Source organism: Macaca mulatta, chromosome 16 (genome assembly GCF_049350105.2).
Source record: "Macaca mulatta isolate MMU2019108-1 chromosome 16, T2T-MMU8v2.0, whole genome shotgun sequence".
Lineage (NCBI taxonomy): Eukaryota > Metazoa > Chordata > Mammalia > Primates > Cercopithecidae > Macaca > Macaca mulatta.
The window spans coordinates 48,128,826-48,146,556 of NC_133421.1; positions in this window are offsets into that span (position 1 = coordinate 48,128,826).

Below are 17,731 nucleotides of genomic sequence, written 5' to 3' on the forward strand. Positions count from 1 at the left end.
ATTGAACTTACTTTTAAATGGTTCAGGGACAAACAAACTATATTTTTTTCACACATATATATTTGAAGACTATATACATATAGAAACATGGGCCAGGAGCCGTGGCTCCCACCTGTAATCCCAGCACTTTGGGAGGCCAAGGCGGGAGTATTGATTGAGCCCAGAAGTTCAAGACCAACCTGGGTAACATAGTGAGATTCTGTTTCTACAAAAACTTAAAAAATTAGCCAGGCATGGTGGCACACACCGGTGGGTCCCAGCTACTTGGGCAGCTGAAGTAAGAGATTGCTTGAGCTTGGGAAGTCAAGGCCACAGTGAGCCGCAGTCACACCACTGCACTCCAGCCTGGGTGACAGGGCCAGACCCTGCCTCAAAAAAAAAAAAAAAAAGAAAAAGAAAAAGAAATATGCACACACACACACATATTTCTGGAGATTATTTCCCATCCCTTGAGCGTGGGCAGAACTGTATGACTGCTTCGATGATGGAATGGAGCAGAAGTGACACTGTTACATTTGGGGCTAGGTTTTAGAGAAAGAGAGAGGTGGGGGAGAGGGAGAGAGAATGCAAACAATAAAGCAAATTGAGCAGATGTTAATAGGTGAATCTGAATAAAGGGTATATGCAAGTGTTCTTTGTACTATTCTTGTTTTTGCAACTGTTCTGTAAGCTTGAAATTATTTCCAAATAAAAAGTTTTTTTTTAATGTGATGTACATGGAAGAGGTCCTGAGCTTTAAATATTTTGATATTTTTAATTCCAGGGCAAATCCCGACTTGATTTTTGTACTAACCCTTTAGTTCCCCCTTTGCCCAGATTTCTACAAGAAGACAGATCTCATTTCCTAAAAGAACTAGTTCTAGGAGAAACCCTCTTTGAGAGAGGAGATTTGGCATAATGAGACTCAACTTTTCAATTATCTTTGTATGACCTACCACACTAAAGGCATCTTGAAGCTATGTATGGTTTATACAGAAATTATAGAAGAGTGCACCTCAGCCTCCTTGGAACAAAAGAGACTGGGATTAGCTGCCTTGAAGAACCATCATTGTGTTCCCAAAGTTCAAATTCTAAAAATAGTGGCTGCTGAGAAACAACCTTCTCATCTTTCCTGTATGAAAAGGACACTTAAATAGAAGGCTGGTCTTTTTACTTACAGTGTCACAATCTCCAAACAACCAAGGAGTAATCACTACTAAATGTCCCATTTTAGAAGCTGTTTGGGTGGACACGATGACTCCACGCCTGTAATCCCAGCACTTTGGGAGCCCGAGGCAGGCGGATCTCTTGAGGTAAGGAATTGGAGACCATCCTGGCCAACTTGGTGAAACCCTCGTCTCTACTAAAAGTACAAAAATTAGCCGGTGTGGTGCTGTGCAGCTACTCGGGAGGCTGAAGCACGAGAATTGCCTGAACCAGGGAGGCAGAGGTTGCAGTGAGCCAAGATTGCACCACTGCACTCCAGCATAGGCGACAGAGGAAAACTCTGTCTCAAAAAAAAAAAAAAAGAACAGAAAATAGAAGCTGTTAGTTTTTTGTTGTTGTTCTTGAGACAGAGTCTCGCTCTGTCACCCAGGCTGGAGTGCAGTGGCTCAATCTCAGCTCACTGCAACTTCCACCTCCTGGGTTCAAGCAACTCTCCTGTCTCAGCCTCCCAAGTAGCTGGGATGACAGGCACATGCCACCATGCCCAGCTAATTTTTTTGTATTTTAGTAGAGATGGGGTTTCACCGTGTTGCCTAGGCTGGTGTTGAACTCCTGAGCTCAGACAGTCCACTGTTAGTATTTTTAAAATCATGCGGTTGAATTGCTTGAGCCCAAGAATTCGAGACCAGCATGGGCAACATATCAAAACCCCATCTCTACAAAAATACAAAAATTAGCCAGACAAAGTGGCATGTTGCCTAATGTCCCAGCTGCTCAAGAGGCTAAGGTGGGAGAATCACCTGAGCCTGGGGAGGTGGAGGCTGCAGTGAATCATGATCACACCACTGCATTCCTGCCTGGGCAACAGAGTGAGATCCTGTCTCAAAACATAAAATAAAAATAAATAAATAAAAGGCACCTCAGGGCCATTTAATAAATTCATCCATAACCATGGTGCATAGAATTTTATTCTTTCAAAGCTTATTATTTGGCTAGGCCCAGAAGCTCACTCCTGTAATCCAGCACTTTGGGAGGCCAGTGTGGGAGAATTGCTTGAGCCCAGAAGTCGAGACCACCCTGGGAAACATAGTTAGACACCACCTTTCCAAAACGTCTTTTTTAAATTTAGCCAGGTGGAGTGGTGCACACCTGTATTCTCGGCTACTTGGGAGGCTGAGGTGGGAGGATCACTTGAGCCCAGGAGGTCAAGGCTGCAGAGAGCCGTGATCATACCACTATACTCCAGTCTGGGTGACAATGCAAGGCCTTGTCTCAAAAAAAAAAAAAAAAAAAAAAAAAAAAACTTATTATTCTGAAAAAAAAATTTTTTTTTAAACCGTCTTGCTCTTGTCATCCAGGCTGAAGTGCAGTGGCACCATCTCAGCTCACTGCAACCCCCGCCTCCCAGGTTCAAGTGATTCTCCTGCCTCAGCCTCCCAAATAGCTGGGACTACAGGCCCATGCCACCATGCCCAGCTAACTGTTGTATTTTTAGTAGAGAAAGGGTTTTGCCATGTTGCCCAAGCTGGTCTCAAACTCCTGGCCTCAAGTGATCCACCTTCCTCAGCCTCCCAAACTGCTGGGATCACAGGCATGTGCCACCGTGCCTGGCCCATTATTCCGAAATTCTACATTGAAGTTCTTCTTTTGCTTCTTTTTTTCTCTTTTTCGAGACGGAGACTTGCTCTGTCACCCAGGCTGGAGTGCAATGGTGCGATCTCAGCTCACTGCAACCTCCACCTCCCAGGTTCAAGCAATTCTCCTGCCTCAGCCTCCTCAGTAGCTGGGATTATAGGCGACCACCACCACGCCCAGCTAATTTTTGTATTTTTAGTAGAGACAGGGTTTCACCATGTTGATCAGGCTAGTCTCAAACTCCTGACCTCGTGATCCACTTGCTCGGCCTCCCAAACTGCTGGGATTACAGGCATGAGCCACTGCGTCCAGCCTTTCTTTTTTCTTTTTCTTTTTTTTTCAAACTCCATTTTGTAAGGTTGATCGGTTGCTCAAAGACTGACATGCTAATCAAATTTCAGTGAAACAGAGGATTTTGTTTCTAATCATGTTGGAGTTAAAAGGGACCAGATTAACCCTTCTGCCATACACACCTAGGAAACTAGACAAAAACATACAGAACAGCTGTTTTCAGACATTGGACAACTGGCAGTGCAGAACTGACATCATTGAGAGAAAGAAAACAAATGAGGTAAATTCTGCGATTTTCCTAGCTTTTTGCCTAGGGGTGCAAACTGGATCACAAAATCAGAACATGGCAATCTCGCTGAGGATACACAGATTGGAGTTCATGGAACCTGAGGCAGCTGGAAGTTGCTGTGTAAAATTCCAAAAAGGAAGAAGGTATGCAAAAACCTTCAGAAATTTGCATAGGATCTTGAGTCTTTCCTGAGTATTAAGCTGTAAGTAGAGCTAAGTTCCAGGAGACTGAGCAAAGAACAATTGAAGAGATGTAACTGAACAATTCCCAGAGCTAGGAAACATTCAAATTATGACCAATTGGAGTCGAAATAACTTAGTGACCTCCCAAGATGTTCAGGAGAAATTGCAGCAGAGATAAACCTTACTAAAAGGTCTAAACTAGATCTAGAGTAAAGTACACGCTAGAACGGCTTAACGAAGCTTAAAAACTAGCTTCAAAAACATCAAACTAATCCAAAAATAAGTTAACAACCTGGTACAACAAAGACCTATGCTCTTTAAGGGAAGACTACAAAATACAGACATTCAATGATGTGACATCCATATTAGCCAGGCATGGTGGCCCATACCTGTAATCCCAGCTACTCAGGAGGCTGAGGCAGAAGAATTGCTTGAACCCAAAAGGTGGAGGTTACAGTGAGCTGAGATCAAGCCACTGTGTTCCAGCCTGGGTGACAGATCAAGACTCTGTCTCAAAAACAACAACAACAACAACCACCACAACAACAACAGAAAAAGCCCGGGCATAGTGGCTCACGCGTGTAATTCCAGCACTTTGGGAGGCCACGGCGGGCAGATCGTGTGAGGTCAGGCGTTCGAGACCAGGCCTGGCCAACATGGTGAAACTTCATCTCTACTAAAAATACAAAAATTAGCTGGGCGTGGGGGCAAGCACCTGTAGTCCCAGCTGCTGGGGAGGCTAAGGCAGGAGAATTGCTTGAACCTGGGAGGTGGAGATTGCAGTGAGCCAAGATGGTGCCACTGCACTTCAGCATGGGACACAGAGCGAGACTCCATCTCAAAAAAAAAAAAAAAAGAAAAGAAAAAGAAAAGAAAAAACAACGTGACATCCTGGGATCCAATAAAAAATTAGTATTTATACCAAGAAGCACGGGGGAAAACCAAGAGAAAAATCAGGTGATAGACATGGACCCAGAAATAACAGAGATTATGGAATTAGCAGATAAGAATGATGAAACAGCTATTATAACTATATTTAAAGAAAAACATGACTATAATGAGGAAAGAAGATAGAAAAAAGAACCAAATGGAACTTCTAGTGGTGAAAAATATAGTATCTGAACTTGTAACCACATTGTATCAATCTGGCTCAACTTTTTTTTTGAGACAGAGTCTCGCTCTGTCACCCAGGCTGGAGTGCAGTGGCACGATCTTGGTTTACTATAACCTACACCTCCCAGGTTCAATGGATTTTCCTGTCTCCACCTCCCAAGTAGCTGGGATTACAGGTGCATGCCACCACGCCCAGCTAATTTTTGTATTTTTAGTAGAGAGGGGGTTTCACCATGTTGGCCAGGCTGATCTTCAACTCCTGACCTCAAATGATCCGCCCGCCTCGCCCTCCCAAAGTGCTGGAATTACAGGCGTGAGCCACCATGCCCAGCCAATCTGGCTCAACTTCTTTTTTTTTTTTTTTTTTTTTTTGAGACAGAGTCTGGCTCTGTCGCCCAGGCTGGAGTGCAGTGGCCAGATCTCAGCTCACTGCAAGCTCTGCCTCCCAGGTTCCCGCCATTCTCCTGCCTCAGCCTCCCGAGTAGCTGGGACTACAGGCGCCGCCACCACGTCCAGCTAATTTTTTTGTATTTTTAGTAGAGATGGGGTTTCACCGTGTTAGCCAGGATAGTCTCGATCTCCTGACCTTGTGATCCGCCTGCCTTGGCCTCCCAAAGTGCTGGGATTACAGGCGTGAGCCACCGCGCCCGGCCCTGGCTCAACTTCTATATAACAAAGTTGTGAGTTTTCAGTTGCTGTGGACTCCCCAGGTTGAAGGTTATGTAACCTGAGCATGCCCAGATGAAGCAAGCATGCTACAATAGGGGGAATCTAAGGCTCAGACCAAGGAGCAGAGATGGAACTAAGTGGACACCACATAGTTTGATCCAGGATCCAATCAGATCAAACTCTGGCATCACCCCATGCCAGGGTCCAGTGAGATCATGCCTTCTGGCATTACCTTATTGCAAGATCCAATCAGATAATACCTCATTACTCTATGCTTATAAAACATGACCCAGATCCCAGCTTGGGGAGACATAGTCGAGCATTTCCTCCTGTTTCCTTATCAGTTGACTCACAGTAAAACTTTTCTCAGCTGGGTGCAGTGGCTCGTGCCTATAATCCCAGCACTTTGGGAGGCTGAGGCAGGTGAATCACCTGAGGTCAGGACTTCGAGACCACCTGGGCAACATGGCGAAACTCCATCTCTACTAAAAATACAAAAATTAGCTGGGCATGGTGGCACGTGCCCATAATCCCAGCTACTAGGGGGGCTGAGGCAGGAGGATCGCTTGAAACTGGGAGGCAGAGGTTGCAGCGAGCTGAGATCGTGCCACTGCATTCCAGCCTATGCAACAGAGCGAGACTCTGTCTCAAAAACAAAACAAAACAAAACAAAAACAAAAAACATTTCTCAAAAACCAGTGCCACAGTATTGGCCTCTATGCACGTCAGGCAGTGAGCCCATTGATTGCTCAGTAACAAAATGAAAAAATTCAACATGGCAGCTAGCTTACTCCAGAGCAAGCAATCAGAGGGAAAACAAAAAGAGGGTTACCTAATGCATTAGTTTTCTATTGCAGTAAGAAATTACCACAAGCTTAGTGGCTTTGAAACACCTTTGCAAAAATTACAAGTGAGATAAATCTGACATAGAAAAAGTATGATAGTGAAAAAAAATCTGACCTAACTGACTCCATTTTGCTTCTGACCTCCAAGCCGCCCTTGTTCATTTCCGGGCATAGGCCAAACTAACTATGGGAGGAATTTATAGTTTGAAAGAGGGGTGTCCAATCTTTTGGCTTCCCTGGGTCATATTGGAAGAGGAAGAATTGTCTTGGACCACACATAAAATACACTAACACTAATGATAGCTCACGACCTTAAAAAAAATCTCAAAAAAAGCCTCAATATTTTAAGAAAGTTTATGAATTTGTGTTGGACCACATTCAAAGCTGTCCTGGACTGTATGCAGCCCATGGGTCAAGGGTTGGACAAGCTTGGTTTAAAACAAAGATGAAAATAGCCCTTTCCCAAAACTAACAATTTCCTTGTTCAGGGACTAAAACTGCCTTTGAAAAACTAACAAACTAGCTACAAAGTTAAAATTGTGGTTCAGAAGTCATGTAGCCAGAGGGCACAAGATTTGTAATCTCCCCAATTACTCCTATAGATAACATCACTATTGTAAAATCTAAGATTGATATTTGAGGTATTTTCCAGACCCTGCATTCTGATGGGCTATCTGGTCTTGTAACCCCCAGTAACATATATGAAGAAACTGACTCATCTGGTCTTGTAACCCCCACCCAGAAGCTGATTCAGTGCAGGAAGACTGCTTTGACCCTCTATGATTTCATCCCTGACCCAACCAATCAGCATTCCCCATTCCCTAGTCTCCTGCCCTCCAAACTATCCTTTAAAAACCCTAGCCTCTGACCTTTAGGGAAGGCCAAGTGGAGCAGTCACTCATGTCCTTCTACTTGGCTAGCCATACGATGATTAAACTCTTTCTCTACTGCAATACCACTTTCTCAGTGAATTTTTATCTGTACAGCAGACAAAAAGACCCTGCCATGGACTTAAAACAACACAATTTATTATTATTATTATTATTATTTTAGAAACAGTCTCACTCTGTCACCTAGGCTGAGCACGGTGGTGCAATCATAGCTTACTGCAGCCTTGAACTCCTGGGTTCAAGTAGTCCTCCTACCTCAGCCTCCTGAGAACTGGGACTCCAAGTATGTGTCACCATGCCTAGCTAATTTTTAAAAATTTTGTGTAGAGATATGGTCTCATTATGTTGCACAGGCTAGTCATGAACTCCTGGCCTCAAGCAGTCTTTCTGCATTGGCCTCCCAAAGTGTTGGGAATACAGGTGTGAACCACTGCATCCAGCCCAAACTTATTATCTTTTTTTTTTTTTTTTTTTTTTGAGACGGAGTCTCGCTCTGTCGCCCAGGCTGGAGTGCAGTGGCCGGATCTCAGCTCACTGCAAGCTCCGCCTCCTGGGTTTACGCCATTCTCCTGCCTCAGCCTCCCGAGTAGCTGGGACTACAGGTGCCCGCCACCTCGCCCAGCTAGTTTTTTGCATTTTTTTTAGTAGAGACGGGGTTTCACCATATTAGCCAGGATGGTCTCGATCTCCTGACCTCGTGATCCACCCGTCTCGGCCTCCCAAAGTGCTGGGATTACAGGCTTGAGCCACTGCGCCCGGCCCAAACTTACTATCTTATACTTCTGTATGTTAGAAGTCTGACATGACCGTTATGTTGTAAGGAGACTTAAGAAACCTTATGGAGAGGTCCAGGTCATGAAGAACTGAAGCCTTCTGCAGACAACCAGCACTAAATTGCCAGGCATGTGAATGAACCATGCTGAAAGTGGATCTCCCAGCCCCAGTCCAGTTTTCAGATGACTACAGCCCTGGCTGACATCTTGACTGCAGATTCATAAGAAATACTGAGTCAGAATCATCAAGTTAAGCCACTGCTGGATTCGTTTGACCCACAGAAATTGGGTGAGATAATAAGTATTTATTGTTGTAAACCATTAAGTTTAAAACAATATATCTCTTAGCAGTAGATAACTAATGCAAGTCTCTTCAACAATCACTGCTAGAATAGCTGGATATCCACATGTTAAAAAAAAAAAAAAAGACAAAACAAAACTGGTATATTCATAGGATGGAATACAACTCAGCAATAAAAAGGAATGAGCATGCAACATCATGGAGGAATCTCAAATACATTATGCTCAGCAAAAGAAGTTAGGTAGGGAACAGTCCATTCCGTATGATCTGTTCCTATGAAACTGTAGAAAAGATAAGTCCAGTCCAGGGTGATGAAAGCAGACCAGCGGTTGTCTGGGGCTGGGGGTGGTGGTCAGGAGGGTGGAGTGTGAGGAGTGAAGATTGGGAAAGAACAAATGGAACTTTCAGGGCATGACAGAAATTTTCTATACATTGATCATGGTTATATAAGGGTGTATTTATTAAAATTCTGAACTTTACACTTAAAAATGAGTTTTGTTTTGTTTTGTTTTGTTTTTGTTTTTGTTTTTTTGAGACAGGGTCTTGCTCTCATACCCAGGCTGGAGTGCAGTGGCATGATCTCGGCTCACTGCAACTTCCACCTCCTGGGTTCAAGTGATTCTTCCATTTCAGCCTCCCGAGGGGACTATAGGCATACGCCACCACACCCAGATAATTTTTGTGTTTTTATTTTATTTTATTATTATTTTTTGAAATGGAGATTTGCTCTGTTGCCCAGGCTGGAGTGCAGTGGCACAATCTTGGCTCACTGCAACCTCTGACTCCTGGGCTCAAGTGATTCTCGTGCCTCAGCCTCCCAAGTAACTAGGATTACAGTTGCCCACCACCACATCTGCTATTTTGTATTTTTAGTAGAGATGGGATTTCTCCATGTTGGCCAGGCTGGTCTCGAACTCCTGACCTCAGGTGATCCACCTGCCTCGGCCTCCCAAAGTGCTGGAATTACAAGCATGAGCCACTGCACCTGACCCAATTTTTGTATTTTTAGTAAAGACGGGATTTTGCCATGTTGGCCAGGCAGTTCTCGAACTCCTGACCTCAAGTAATCTGTGTGCCTCAGTCTCCCAAAGTGCTGGGATTACAGGCATGAGCCACCATGCCTGGCCTCTTTTTTTCTTTCTTTTTGAGATGGTCACGCTCTGTCGCCCAGGCTGGAGTTCAGTGACCCAATCACAGCTCACTGCAGCCTTGACCTCAGCCTCCCAAAGTAGCTGGGACTACAGGCATGTGCCACCACGCACAGCTAATTTTTTAACTTTTTGTAGACACAAGGTCTTACTATGTTGCTCAGGCTGGTCTCAAACTCCTGGGCTCAAGTAATCCTCCTGCCTTGGGCCCTCAAAGTGCTAGGAATACAGGCATGAGCTACCTTGCCCAGGTGATTCTACTTTTTTATTTAAAGAGTTTTAATTTGGCTGGGCATGGTGACTCACGCCTGTAATCCCAGCACTTTGGGAGGCCGAGGTGGGAGAATCTTTGAGGTTAGGAGTTCAAGATCAGTCTGGACAACATAATGAGACATTCACCACAAAAAAAAAAAAAAAAAAAAAAAAAGTTTTTAAGGTTAGCCAGCCAGGCCAGGCACGGTGGTTCACACCTGTAATCCCAGCACTTTGGGAGACTGAGGCAGGTGGATCACCTGAGGTTGTGAGTTCGAGACCAGCCTGACCAACATGGAGAAACCCTGTCTCTGCTAAAAATACAAAATTAGCAGAGCATGGTGCATGCCTGCAATCCCAGCTACTTAGGGGGCTGAGGCAGGAGAATCGCTTGAACCCAGGAGGTGGAGGTTGCAGTGAGCTGAGGTTGCCCCATTGCACTCCAGCCTCAGCAATAAGAGCAAAACTCTGTCTCAAAAATAAATAAATAAATAATTAGCAAGCCGTGGTGGTGCATGCCTGTAGTCCCAGCTACTGAGGAGGATGAGGTGGGAGGATCACTTGAGCCCAGGAGTCGAGGCTTCAGTTTGAGCCTTGATTGTACCATTGCACTCCAGCCTGGGTGACAAAGTGAGATTCTGTCACTATTTTTTAATTTTAATTTTAATTTATTTATTTGTTTTAGAGAGAGAGGTCTCACCATGTTTCCCCGGCTGGTCTCAAACTAATGGGTGATCCGCCTGCCTCGGCCTCCCAAAGTGCTGGGATTACAGGCGTGAGCCACCGTGCCCGGCCCACACTTAGTAGAGTTTTTAAGATTCATTTATGTTGTGCATATATGAGGATTTCATTCTTTCTGTGGCTGAATAATATTCCATTGCATGCATATACCACATTTTGTTTATCCATTCATCTATTAATGGACATTTGGGTTGTTTCCACTTTTTGGCTATTGTGAACAATGCTGCTGTGAACATTGGTGTACAAGTATCTGTTTGAGTCCCTGCATTCAATATAATTTAATATTTAATAATGCTTGTGTTTAGCAAACAACTGGCAAAATTGCAAAAACTTAATAATCAGCTCTGATGAGCCTGTTAGAGCCAGCTCTAGCACAATATCAAAGAATCTGTAATTTACCTGACTGGACCCACAAGCCCAACTTGGAATTCAAGCTTACCACACCAGTATTTTCCAAATTTGCCTGATGATGATAATTGCCTAGGATATTTATGAAAATACTGATACCCGGCCGGGCGCGGTGGCTCACGCCTGTAATCCCAGCACTTTGGGAGGCCGAGACGGGTGGATCACGAGGTCAGGAGATCGAGACCATCCTGGCGAACACGGTGAAACCCCGTCTCTACTAAAAAATACAAAAAACTAGCCGGGCGAGATGGCGGGCGCCTGTAGTCCCAGTTACTTGGGAGGCTGAGGCAGGAGAATGGCGTAAACCCGGGAGGCGGAGCTTGCAGTGAGCTGAGATCCGGCCACTGCACTCCAGCCCGGGCGACAGAGCGAGACTCCGCCTCAAAAAAAAAAAAAAAAGAAAAAAGAAAATACTGATCCCCAAGCCAGGTGTGGTGGTTCATGCCTATAATCCCAGCACTTTGGGAGGTCAAGATGGAGCATATTGCTTGAGCCCAGGAGTTTGAGACCAGCCTGGGCAACATGGTGAAATCCCATCTCTACAAAAAATACAAAAATTAACCTGGTGTGTGATGCGAACTTGTAGTCTCAGCTACTAGTGGGGAATGGGGGTGGCGAGGGAGTGGGGGCAGGTGGCTGAGGCGGGAAGATCACCTGAGTCTGAGAGGTCAAGGCTTCAGTGAGCCTGCACCACTGCACTCCAGCTTGGGTGACAGAGTGATACCCTGTTTCCAAAAAACAAAAAAAAGTACTGATTTCCAAACCCTCTTGGGGCATTCTGATTCTGAAGATCTAAAACAAGGTGATTTTTCTCAGCCTGAAAAACTCTGATATTAGTCCCCAGTCTCACCAAATCTGGGCCTGAAGGGAGGGAAGGAGTAGGGTACAGATATGGTGCCCTGGAATAAAGGTGGTAAGAGTGAGTCCTTTGTGGAGAAATTGCTGCAAAATTTGAGATGCATTTTTTTGCTCTCCAAAATCATTCCCAGCTCCAACATTCATTGACATTCATTCAATTCTCTCCTGCTCATCTCCCTGAATTCTGTCTTAGCAAAGAAAACCTTCCAGAAAGAGCCAAGAGGAAATCATTAGGCCCCAGCAATTTGACAAGATCACAGTCGCTTGCATATCATTAGACTATTTAGAAACATGCTCTAAAGTTCTGAGGTTGCTATTCTGCAGTGTTATTTTGATACCCTGACAAGATATTTTTAGAGCACATGAAGCCCAAATTAAAACATTGCTACAGGAAAAAAAAAAAAAGTGAAATCCAACCAGGGGTCTATTAAATGGAAAACTACAGTAAATATCAGATAAGAGTGAAGAAAAGAGTACAAAACATTTTTGAAAACTATTTTGAGAGAAGCAGGAGTTGGAGAGATGCTCATGACTTATGTGCAAAGGTGTGTCTATATCTTGCCAGTGGGGAAGGCAAAGACTTATCCCTGTGTTATAGAAATTGGGTCCACTCACCTGGCCCAGCAAAAAGAATACTGATGTCAGAATAGCAGTGAAAGAAAGTGAGGACTTTATTGCAGGGTGCCAAGCAAGGAGAGTCGGCAGCTCGTACTTAAGACCTGATCTCCCGGATGGCTTACAGGTAAGGGTTTTTAAACGCAGGGAGACGGATGTTATAGGCAAAGTCATAAACCAGTACAGAAAGGTTATATATTATTTTGACTTAAAAAGGAAGGGAGGACAGGTGGATTCAAAAAATTTTTGACTTCTGATTGGTTAAGAAGGCAAAGCTTTTGTCTAAAACTTTGGGATCAGCAGAAAAGAATGTTACTGGCTGGGCGCAGTGGCTCATGCCTGTAATCCTCGCACTTTGAGAGGCCAAGGTGAGCGGATCACGAGGTCAGGAGATTGAGACCATCCTGGCTAACATAGTGAAACTCTGTCTCTACTAAAGATACAAAAATTAGCTTGGCGTGGTGGCACATGCCTGTAATCCCAGCTACTCGGAAGGCTAAGGCAAGAGAATCGCTTGAACCTGGGAGGTGGAGGTTGCAGTGAGCTGAGATCGCACAGCTGCATGCCAGCCTGGTGACAGCTAGACTCTGTCTCAAAAAAAAAACCAAAAATATTACCTCTGGTTCATGAGTGTGACCTTCTCCAGGCTCCTCAGGAAGAAATTTTTTAAAAAGAATGGTTGGTTTGGAGTTCAGTCCTTTGTTCCCCCTTATTTGAGGTCTATGTGCCAGCAGAGTTGGATGGGGGTCTGGGTTTCTGAAAAACAACTCAGGGACACGTATTAAGATGTTATCAGCCAGACGTGGTGGCTCACGCCTATAATCCCAGTGCTTTGGGAGGCCAAGGTGGGCAGATCACTTGAGGTCAGGAGTTCGAGACCAGCCTGGCTAACATGGCAAAACCTCATCTCTACTAAAAATACAAAAATTAGCCAGGCATGGTGGCATGCACCTGTAGTCCCAGCTACTTGGGAGGCTGAGGCAGGAGAATCGCTTGAACCTGGGAGGCGGAGGTTGCAGTGAGCCGAGATCATGCCACTGCACTCCAGTTTGGGTGACAGAGCCAGACAAGATGGTATCTTTAGTTTCTATAGGGAATAAAATATCTCCTGACTCTAACTTCCTTAGTTGTTGTTTTATTGATTTATTTGTTTATTTTTTTGAGACAGAGTCTTGCTCTGTCACTCAGGCTGGAGTTCTATGGTATAATCTCGGCTCACTGCAACCTCTGCCTCTCAGGTTCAAGCTATTCTCATGTCTCAGCCTCCCGAGTAGCTGGGATTACAGGCACCCACCACCAGGCCCAGCTAATTTTTGTATTTTAAGTAGAGACGGGGTTTCGTCATATTGGTCAGGTTGGCCTCGAACTCCTGACCTCAGGTGATCCACCCACCTCGGCTTCCCAAAGTGCTGGGATTACAGGCATGAGCCACCGTGCCCAGCCAGTTATTGTTTTAAAGTGCTATTGCCTTCTTGTTCATCAAGTTGCTCATTTACTTCTCCAGGCTAGCTAGGTGCCTGGAATTTCCCTAGAAGGAACTCTAGGTTTTTATTTTTCTTTCCTTTTCCTTTTTTTTTTTTTTTTTTTTTTTTTGAGATGGAGTCTTGCTCTGTTGCCCAGGCTGGAGTGCAGTGGTGCAATCTGGGCTCCCTGCAACCTCCATCTCCCGGGTTCAAGCAGTAATTCTCCTGCCTCAGCCTCCTGAGTAGCTGGGATTACAGGAAGAAATTTAAAACAAAGAATGGGTGGTTGGAGTTCAGTCCTCTGTTTATAATCCTCTATAAAGAAAATAAATTTTTTGTTATTTTCATGCTTGGGGGGGTGGTAACCAGCAGGTCCCTAAGAAAGTTCCTTGCTTAGTCTCACCTGCAGCCTGTCTTGGAAGGTCCTGATGCCTTGTATTAGCACAAGAGGAGATTCCTGTCCACTGGGGAGGGCTGGATGTAGGCTGCTGGCAGGGAAGACACAGGACTTCACTGTACATGGTCAAAGATCTTACTGGCCTTCTGTTTACTCCCTGGTTCCTTGGCTTGGGCCTGGATTATGGTTAGTTGGGCTTTAAACCTGCTTGGCTTCTTCCTCTGCCTTTTTTCTCTCAAGACCAGCCCTGTGTCTGGTGTTTGTCACAGTGTCTCCATTTGAAGGCTTCCATGGGTTAAAGACCCATCTAACTTTCAGAATCACTGCTGAGAAGGTCCACAAGCTTAGGTTAGACTTGTTAGATCCTTAGTTCCTAATATCTTTGGGGCTAGACCTCTTTGATGAGTCTTTGCATACAATTCACTGGATAGCACTTCAAGGGTTTGTTGACTCCCTTAAGTCCATTGATGGATTAAGACAGTGTCTTAGGTAATGATTCAGATCCAGGTAGCCTTGGAGTAGGGTCACTTTGCCTTAGCTGGGAGGTGCTGGCATGCTCTTCAGACCCAGCACTCCAGCTATGACAGGGATTTCAATGACCTTACTTTTCTTGGAGTCTTTATACAATACTAATTGGATAATTTGGAGCAAGATCAAAAAGTCTCTTTTGGCAATTTTAAGATACGTTTGGTGGTGGGTTTTTTTTGTGTGTGTGTGAGATTGAGTCTCACTCTGTTGCCCAGGCTGGAGTGCAATGGCATGATCTCGGCTCACTGCAACCTGCACGGCCCAGGTTCAAGCAATTCTCCTGCCTCAACCTCCCAAGTAACTATAACTACAGGCACGTGCCACCACGCCCACCTAATTTTTGTATTTTTAGTAGAGACAGGGTTTCAGCATGTTGGCCAGGATGGTCTCAATCTCTTGACCTCGTGATCTGCCCGCCTTGGCCTCCCAAAGCGCTGGGATTACAGGTGTGACCCACTGCATCTGGCTTACTCTTGGGTTTCTTATAAAGAAAAGGGGATAGAGGAGAGTTCTTTAGGATAATACAAGGATTCTACATCACTGTTCAACTCAGAAAGAGAGATGGGCAGATTTCATATCTATGAGGGGAAGTATAAGCAGTAGATGCTGAGTTATTTTCTATGTATGCTTAATTCAGGATATACAACAAGAATTTCGTGAGTTCCATCACATATACTGGGGGATGGAGGTAAAGTGTGATGATTATGAAACAGGTGTGTTCCATCAAAGAGCATGCCAACCTGCATAAAGTGGAGGGTGGACAAATTAACAACCCCCAACCCCCTGCCAACCTACCAGATGCCTAAAGTATATGGCACATATTTGGATTAAAAAAAACTGTGGTGGAGGGATGGCTTTGTTGAATAACTTGATTTGCCCTATAGTGTCATTTTATGCTAACCAATGAAATTTTGAAGAACGCTCCCAAAGGCAATGGATTTTTGTTTTGTCTTAGTTAATGTTGAGCCATTATTCCTGGCTGCTGTTAGGTTCAATTGTCTCTTCAGGCTACTCCCCATGGTTGATAATAAAACCATTATGAGAATAGGGCAGTCATCCAAAGCCTAGGGCTTGCTGAAAGCTCTGGCAGGGAAAATGGTAGCTTGGGATTAGGAAACAGGAAGGGGCAGCTAAACTTTGAAGTTCTAACATTTATTTCCTCCTCCTGAATTGAATCAGGGATATATATACACACACATGCACACATACACATATATTCATGTATTTATATAGGTATGTATATACCCAATTTTTTTTTTTTTTTTTTTTTTTTTGAGACAGAGTCTCAACCTGTCACACAGGTTGGAGTGCAGTGGTGTGATTTCAGCTCACTGCAACCTCCCCCTCCTGGGTTCAAGTCATTCTCCTGCCTCAGCCTCCTGAGTAGCTGGGATTACAGGTGTGCACCACCACACCCAGTTAATTTTTATATGTTTAGTAGAGACTGGTTTTAACCACGTTGGCCAGGCTGGTCTCGAACTCCTGACCTCAGGTGATCTACCCACTTCAACCTCCCAAAGTGCTGGGATTACAGGTGTGAGCCACTGTGCCCGGCAAATTTCTTTTCTTTTCTTTTTTTTAACTGTATTTTCTCCCAGTCTTGATCCATATTTGCTTCCACTTATGAAACGTAGCATACATACCCTTTTATGTTCTGTTTTTTTGGTGGGGAGTCTCTCTACATTGCCCATGCTGGTCTCGAACTCCTAGGCTCAAAAGATCCTCTTGCCTTGGCCTCCCAAAGTGCTGAGAATACAAGTGTAAGCCACCATGCCAGCTGATTTTTTAATTTTCTTTTTTGTGTGTGTGTGTGTGTGTGTGTGTGTGTGACAGAGTCTCACTCGTGTCGCCCAGGCTGGAGTGCAGTGCCACGACCTCAGTTCACTACAACATCTGCCTCCCAGGTTCAAGCGATTCTCCTGCCTCAGCCTCCTGAGTAGCTGGGATTACAGGTGCCCACCACCACACCCGGCTAATTTTTGTATTTTTAGTAGAGACGGGATTTTGTGTATTTTTAGTAGAGACGGGATTTCGCCATGTTGGCCAGGCTGGTCTCAAACTCCTGACCTCAGGTGATCTGCCTGCCTCAGCCTCCCAAAGTGCTGGGATTACAGACTTGAGCCACTGTGCCTGGTCTGATTTTTAAAATTTTTATGTATTTATTTGTTTTTATTTTTATTTTGAGACGGAGTCTTGTTCTGTCACCCAGGCTGGAGTGCAGTGGCACAATCTAAGCTCACTGCAACCTCCGCCTCCTGGGTTCAAGCAATTCTACTGCCTCAGCCTCCTGAGTAGCTGGGGCTACAGGTGTGCCCTACCACACCCAGCTAATTTTTGTATTTTTAGTAGAGACAGGGTTTCACCATGTTGGCCAGGCTAGTCTCAAACTCCTGACCTCAGGTGATCCGCCCGCCTCCGCCTCCCAAAGTGCTGGGATTACAGGTGTGAGCCACCGCGCCTGGCCTCTGTTTTGTTGCTGTTGTTGTTGTTTTTTAACTATTAACTTTTCCTTTTTTGTATTCTACTGCATCTTCTCAGAATTGTGTCTGTCACCAAAAGCAGTTTCAACAAAAGCAAAAACTGACTAATGGGATCTAATTAAACTAAAGAGCTTCTGCACAGCAAAATAAATTATCAATAGAGTAAACACAACCTACAGAATGGGAGAAAATTTTTGCAAACTATGCATCCTACAAAGGTCTAATATCCAGCATCTATAAGGAACTTAAACAAATTTACAAGAAAAAAAAACCCCATTAAAAAGCCATCAAAGGACATGAACTGACACTTTTCAAAAGAAAACATACATGCAACAAATAAGCATATGAAAAAAAGCTCAACATCCCTGGTCATTAAAGAAATGCAAATCAAAACCACAATGAGATACCACTTCACACCAGTCAGAATGATGATTATTAAAAAGTCAAAAAATAACAAATACTGGCAAGGTTGCAGAGAAAAAGAAACACTTCTACCCTGTTTGTGGGAGTGTACATTAGTTCAACCATGGTGAAAAGCAGTGTAGTGAATCCTCAAAGAGCTAAAAACACAACTGCCATTCAACGCAGCAATTCTGTTACTGGATGTATACCCAAAGGAATACAAATCGTTCTACCATAAAGACACATGCACTCGTATGTTTATTACAGCACTATTCACAATCGCTTCTAAATGGAATCAACCTAAA